The sequence below is a fragment of the Palaemon carinicauda genome, chromosome 26 (genome assembly GCF_036898095.1).
Source record: "Palaemon carinicauda isolate YSFRI2023 chromosome 26, ASM3689809v2, whole genome shotgun sequence".
NCBI classification, from domain to species: Eukaryota; Metazoa; Arthropoda; class Malacostraca; order Decapoda; family Palaemonidae; genus Palaemon; species Palaemon carinicauda.
In genome coordinates this window covers 77244177-77251676 of record NC_090750.1, presented here as the reverse complement: position 1 = coordinate 77251676, position 7500 = coordinate 77244177, and the positions used below count along the sequence as shown (strand labels likewise).

The 7500-nt window shown below is 32.3% G+C and overlaps 2 long non-coding RNA genes across 2 annotated transcripts in view; both read right to left on the bottom strand.

Annotated features, from left to right (window-relative positions):
- Positions 1–524: 524 nt before the first annotated feature.
- LOC137619604 (uncharacterized) lies at positions 525–1145 on the bottom strand. Its single transcript, XR_011039932.1, has 2 exons — positions 1053–1145; positions 525–1016 (listed from the first exon to the last, which is right to left on the bottom strand). It is a non-coding gene; the product is annotated as an uncharacterized lncRNA (long non-coding RNA).
- Positions 1146–2587: 1442 nt separating this feature from the next.
- Positions 2588–7500, bottom strand: part of LOC137619605 (uncharacterized) — a 9923-nt gene continuing 5010 nt past the window's right edge. The window contains exons 2-3 of the long non-coding RNA XR_011039933.1: positions 6318–6452; positions 2588–2600 (exon numbers count right to left, since the gene is read on the bottom strand). This is a non-coding gene — a long non-coding RNA (uncharacterized lncRNA). The remainder of the gene's footprint in view (positions 2601–6317; positions 6453–7500) is intronic.

Here is a 7500-nt window from a genome sequence, read left to right as displayed (position 1 = left end):
TACCGTCTTGATAATGAGTCTATAGTCCATTTCTTTTAACGAGGCAGATTTGCGCCGACTCGCAGCGGTGCCCTTTTAGCTCGGAAAAGTTTCCTAATCGCTGATTGGTTGGACAAGAAAATTCTAACCAATCAGCGACCAGGAAACTTTTCCGAGCTAAAAGGGCACCGCTGTGAGTCGGTGCAAATCTGCCTCGCTAAAAGAAATGGACTATAGTTCATCCACGGTATATAACCTGATAACCGTCGTTGAGTCGAGTGATATTCTACTGTGAATACTTTAACCAATCAAATCGCAGTTTCCAATTAGGTGCGAAAGCGCATACCGACCTGTGTGTGTGTGTGTGTGTGTGTGTGTGTGTGTGTGTGTGTGTAATCATCACATGATACTGTAAAAAGAAATGTTTCAATTCATAGGTATCAAAAATACTTTCATGACCGACTAAATTCATAGATGATTCATTCGCTAGATACATCAAAGGATATGCGTAGATGAGGATAATGATGATGAAAAATACATCTATATATATGTAAATCACTTTAATTTTCTTCCAGAGAAAATTTCTATATTCTGAGATTAACATTGTTTAATTCTGGTACACTCACATATAATTTAAACAGACATTATAAACACTGGAGACTTCGTAACAAAAATCAAATTATGTAATAAATTACGATTATTTTCCATTAAATGTTAAACCTGTTCTTTGTCTTTTATCAATAACATTTCGAATTAATTCTATTTCCACCTTTCGCTGCTCTCTTTTTCCTAATGTAGCCCTACTGTTATATTCGGTATAGGTATCTTTCTTCTGCTGTCCAATATATTCGGTTTATGCATTTTTCTTCTTCTCTCCATTATATTAGGTCTACTCATCTTTCTTCTTCTCTCCATTATATTCGGTCTAGACATCTTTCTTCTCTCCATTATATTCGGTCTAGACATCTTTCTTCTCTCCATTACATTCGGTCTATAGGCTTCTTTCCTCTTCTCTCCATTATATTCGGTCTAAGCATCTTTCTTCTTCTCTCCATTATACTCGGTCTACGGACCTTTCTTCTCTCCATTATATTCGGTCTAGACATCTTTCTTCTCCATTATATTCGGTCTACGGATCTTTCTTCTCTCCATTATATTAGGTCAAGGCATCTTTCTTCTCTCCATTATATTCGGTCTAGCATCTTTCTTCTTCTCTCCATCATATTCGGATTAAGCATCTTTCTTCTTCTCTCCATCATATTCAGTTTAGGCATCTTTCTTCTTCTCTCCATCATATTCGGATTAAGCATCTTTCTTCTTCTCTCCATCATATTCAGTTTAGGCATCTTTCTTCTTCTCTCCATCATATTCGATTTAGACATCTTTCTTCTTCTCTCCATCATATTCAGTTTAGGCATCTTTCTTCTTCTCTCCATCATATTCGGATTAAGCATCTTTCTTCTTCTCTCCATCATATTCAGTTTAGGCATCTTTCTTCTTCTCTCCGTCATATTCGGATTAAGCATCTTTCTTCTTCTCTCCATCATATTCAGTTTAGGCATCTTTCTTCTTTCCATCATATTCGGTTTAGGCATCTTTCTTCTTTCCATCATATTCGGTTTAGGCATCTTTCTTCTTCTCTCCATCATATTCGGTTTAGGCATCTTTCTTTCCATCATATTCGGTTTAGGCATCTTTCTTCTTTTCTCCATCATATTCGGTTTAGGCATCTTTCTTCTTCTCTCCATCATATTCGGTCTACGGATCTTTCTTCTCTCCATCATATTCGGTTTAGGCATTTTTCTTCTTTTCTCCCAAACAGGTTTCGACGCCAGTTCCTCGACTCGGCCTAATTGTAGATCGCTATTCTGCAGATGCGCTGCTGCGTGAGTGGAGTGTAGCAACACTTCTCCCACTCGAAGCAATCGTCATCACTCTTGCAGTTCAGACTGTAGGGTCTGTTGGAGTCGTTGGGGTCACACATCACTTCGATCTCGTTGGGCAGGAGGGCGACGGTGGGGCAGGAGCCTTGGTGACCATCTGTGGGATTGGACGTTTTTTTTTTTTTTATTATATAGATATTGAGACGAAATTTCGTTTCATTGATATATTTCAAAGTATATTACTCGGTATTCTCACAAACATGCTGATAAATGTGTACACACACACACACACAATATATATATATATATATATATATATATATATAATATATATATAATTTATACATATATATATAATTTATATATATATATATATATATATATATACATATATATATATATATATATATATTAGTGTGTGTTTCGTATGTATATACAAACATATACCGTATATATATATATATATATATATATATATATATATATATATATATATATATATATATATATCACGATTTAAAATGAAGAAATCATTGGATACACACGTGGCGCAAGTTGTTGATCACAGCAATAGTATTGTCCACTGGTTCCCGGCAACTCCAGTTTACAGAAGTTTTTACACTGTTGTACTTGTTGCTTTGGAGGGGGACAGGTACCCAAGTGTCCACCTATGACCTGCGCTTGTGCAACGGCAAACAGGATGCCAACCGCCAAGAAGCATAGACGAATCATTGTAATCTGTTAAAAAAGATAGATTAATCCCTTGGTTTGTGGTTTGTAAATAGTGGGATACTAACGATGTGTAATGCAGAGAAACAGAATCATAAATAACTTATAATATCACGATATTCAAGTATGGTTTTCTAGTCTAGACCTACAGATATCTTTCTGTAGGTTTGGTGTTTCCCGTAAGCAGCTGATTTAGAAATCACTGATGTATTATGTGGAAAAAGAAGAGACAATTATGAAAATTATTTTGAGGCTAACGATGTGTAATGCAGAGAAACAGAATCATAAATAATTTATAATATTATCACGATATTCAAGTATGTCTTTCTAGTCTAGACCTACAGATATCTTTCTGTAGGTCTGGGTGTTTCCCGTAAGCAGCTGATTTAAAAATCACTGACGTATTATGATTTGGAAAGAAGAGACAATTATGAAAATTATTTTGAGGGAGGCAAGTTATAACAAGCAATGATACATGAGGCAGATAAGATTTTCCGGAATGGCACCAAAGAAAAAAAAATAGTAGGCCTACGATTGTAGCTTTTCTCTCCCTATGTTAAATATGTCGCACTATGATTAGTAAAGTTAAGTTTAGCAATGTCTTCATTGTACCGCCAGTTCTAAATTACCTTGGGTTAGTGTGGAAGTCTCTTTTACTGCACTATAGTCCATTCCTTTTAGCGAGTCCTATTTGCACCGACTCGCAGCGGTGCCCTTTTAGCTTGGAAAAGTTTCCTGATCGCTGATTGGTTGGACAAGATAATTCTGACCAATCAGCGACCAGGAAACTTTTCAGAGCTAAAAGGGCACCACTGCAAGTCGGTGCAAATATGACTCGCTAAAAGAAATGGACTTTTTTTTTTATAGGATGCAATGGCGAGATTTGCAATTATACATAAAGAAAATTGTACGTCGTTGTAACTTTAAGTGGTGATGTAATTATAGATATAATTTTTCAGATATTTAGATATCATCCAATACAGTTCTAATTACGCATTACCCAAATATTTACATCAGATTAACTTTTATGATATTGTAATATATATATATATATATATATATATATATATATATATATATATATATACATATATATATATATATATATACATATATATATATATATATATATATATATATATACAGTATATATCCATATATATATATATATATATATATATATATACACAGTATATATCCATATATATATATATATTTACACAGTATATATCCATATATATATATATATATATATATATATATATATATACATATACAGTATATATATATATATATATATATATATATATATATATATATATATACAGTATATATTTATATATATACGTATATACGGTGTATATATATATATATATATATATATATATATATATATATATATATATATATATATATATATAAATATCACTAACACTTGAGATCTTAATCACTGTATATATCAACCACAACGGCATTTAATACTGAATTCTCCCTTTGTGAATGTATATCCACTGGAAATTTATTCATGATAAATGCTTCTGGCTGGGCAAGGATTCGAACCTATGCCTCTGAGTCAAAACACTGCCAGCAATGTCCCTTTTACCAATTTGATAGCTCGATTGGCAAGTGGGTCAATGCTGGCAGTGTTTCGACTCGGAGGCATAGGTTCGAATCCTTGCCCAGCCAGAAGCATTTATCATGAATAAATTTCCAGTGGATATACATTCACAAAGGGAGAATTCAGTATTAAATGCCGTTGTGGCTGATATATACGGTGATCAAAATCATATATATATATATATATATATATATATATATATATATATATATATATATATATATATATATATATATATATATATATATATAATGAATGGCATTTTTGCTTCTAGAAAGCTTGAGCTTTAGTAGAAAGGCGAAGGAAAGCAGATACTTCAGCATTTAGACAGTTTATTTACCAAGCTTTCGGGAACAACATTTCCAATCATCGGAGCTAAAAAAGTGAACATAAAAACACAAATCATTAGAGATAATTACGTTGAGTCAATGAAATTCCGTTAAACAGCCAAGAATTATAACAAATACGTCAAAATACATAAAAATGAAGTGAATGATATATACTAGAAATAAGAAAATAAACCAAATACATCAAAAGCAAAAAATTAAATGAATGACATAGGAAAAGAACAATATCAAACTCAGAACAAATACACAGAAAACAACTTGAAAACAATAAAAGAATTTACAAAACATGATACATATGGAAATCAAAATAATACAGAAATAACGTGGAATACAAGAAAAAACAGGTTATTTCTGTGTATTATTATTTTGCTTCCCATATCTATCATGTTTTGTGAATTCTTTTATTGTTTTTTTTTAAGTTGTTTTCTGTGTGTTTGTTCCGAGTTTGATATTGTTCTTTTCCTATGTCATTCATTTTTGCTTTTGATGTGTATGGTTAAATTTCCATTTTTTTAGTATATAATATTCACTTAATTTTTTATGTATTTCGATGTATTTGTTATAATTCTTGTCCGTTTAACTGAATTTCATTGACTTAACGTAATCATTTATATTGATTTGTATTATAAGTTCGCTTTTTTAGCTCCGATGATGGGAAATGTTGTTCCCGAAAGCTTGGTAAATAAACTGTATAAATGCTGAAGTATCTGCTTTCCTTCGCCTTTCTACTAAATCTCAAGCTTTCTAGAAGCAAAAATGCCATTTATTTTATATATATATATATATATTTATATATATACATATATATGTATATATATATATTTATATATATACATATATATATATATATACATATATATATATATATATATATATATATATATATATATATATATATATATATATGATTTTGATCACCGTATATATCAACCACAACAGCATTTAATACTGAATTCTACCTTTGTGAATGTATATCCACTGGAAATTCATTTAGGACAACTTCTTCTGGCTGGGCAAGGATTCGAACCTATGCCTCCGAGTCGAAACCATGCCAACATTGACCCACTTGCCAATCGAGCTATCAAATTGGTAAAGAGGTCAATGCTGGCAGTGTTTCGACTCAGAGAAAAGGTTCGAATCCTTGCCCAGCCAGAAGCATTTATCATGAATAAATTTCCAGTGGATATACATTCACAAAGGTAGAAATCTACATTAAATGCCGTTGTGGTTGATATATATATATATATATATATATATATATATATATATATATATGTTAGGGTCATTTTGGAAAATTGGTCATTTTACACAATGCCCGGTCATTATGCAAGAAGACAAAATTCGTGGATGCTTTGCAAAATGACCTAAATATCTCGACATTTTGCAAAAGGACCAAGATTTTGGTCCATTTACAAAATCATCAGTATCATCGTTGGTAAAGTTACAAAATGTCCAATTTTGTAACCTTACCAACGATGACACTGACGATTTTGTAAATGTACGAAAATCTTCGTCCTTTAGCAAAAAGTCGAGATATTTAGGTCATTTTGCAGTGACCACGATTTTTGTCTTTTTGCATAATGGCCGGGCATTGTGTAAAATGACCGATATATATATACACACTATAACAACTACTAAATCTAGTCAGAATTCTACTAGGTAATTACAGCTGAGGAATCGCCAGCAGCATTTCTAGAACTAATAAGTAAATAAAGAGAGTGACATGAAGGATTTACTTACTTGATTTATTATTGAGCAGACAGTTATTAGTTTAGAGACGTCCAAGGATCAAATGGTGTGGAAGTCTGAAGCTACGTCTAGTTTTATGCGATTTTCTATGGCACGAACGCTGGCTATAGAGGTGCCAAGTAGCGATATATCTCCGAGCTAAAACTACTGTAAGGAAATTACCTTGAGCATTTTCTTTACAAATACAATTTTATTATGTGTTCAAGGTAGTGAATGACACATATTTTAACCTTCAAGATTAATAGATTATAAACAGATGAAAATAGTCTTTGTCGGGTAAGAGAGAGATTGAAACACTCTAGGAAAAGTTCTTCGGTGGGGAATTTCCATTTTCTATTGCATGATTTCGTTTCCTGTTTAAACACACCTCGATGTGTTTTTGTCTTTGTTTTGGAAAACAATACACCACTCTTGCGTCCTTCTACGATATGATAAAATTACATAACATAACATATTAATTCAAGACGTTTTTATGTGGCAGATCGAGTCTGTTTAATTATCACATGCTATGCCAAACTTTATGCTTGTTTTCTAATGCTATTAACTTATTGCCTTCGGATTTATTTCCAAAGATAGATATATAACTGGATTATTTCTTTTAGCAAGCATTGGCATAGCTGATAAACATTAGCCCCTTTCACATCAACCGTTAGAGAGAGAGAGAGAGAGAGAGAGAGAGAGAGAGAGAGAGAGAGAGAGAGAGAGAGAGACTCTCTCGTCTTTCCTATGAAGATGATTCCAAAAATTTGTTTTCTTCCTTGCTTCATCTTTACAATAGCTTTTTTTCCATTTACTAATTCATTTACCATTTACTACCTTATCCCTTAATTTTCAATTCAATCACTCATTCACTTATTTGCTAATTGATTTATTAAATAATCGATGACATATTTTCCGTCTCTGCAATCAAACGATTGACTAAACGTAACAGTGAGGAAGTTCGAACGTATAAAAGCAGTTTCCAGGAAGAAGGTAGAAAGAAAAGAAAAAAAAACCGGTCTTCGTTAGAAACTATTGCTCAAGTCAGGGATGGACGTCAGAAGAAATTACTGAAGCAGGTGTTATATTATCTACACATTTCGTAATTTCAGTGCGTGAAAGTTACCATGTAGACTTATACGCTACGTATTTAAATAGTTTCAGTCAGTGAACGTGTTAGCATTTAGACTATAAGTTTAAGACCGTGAAAGAATCA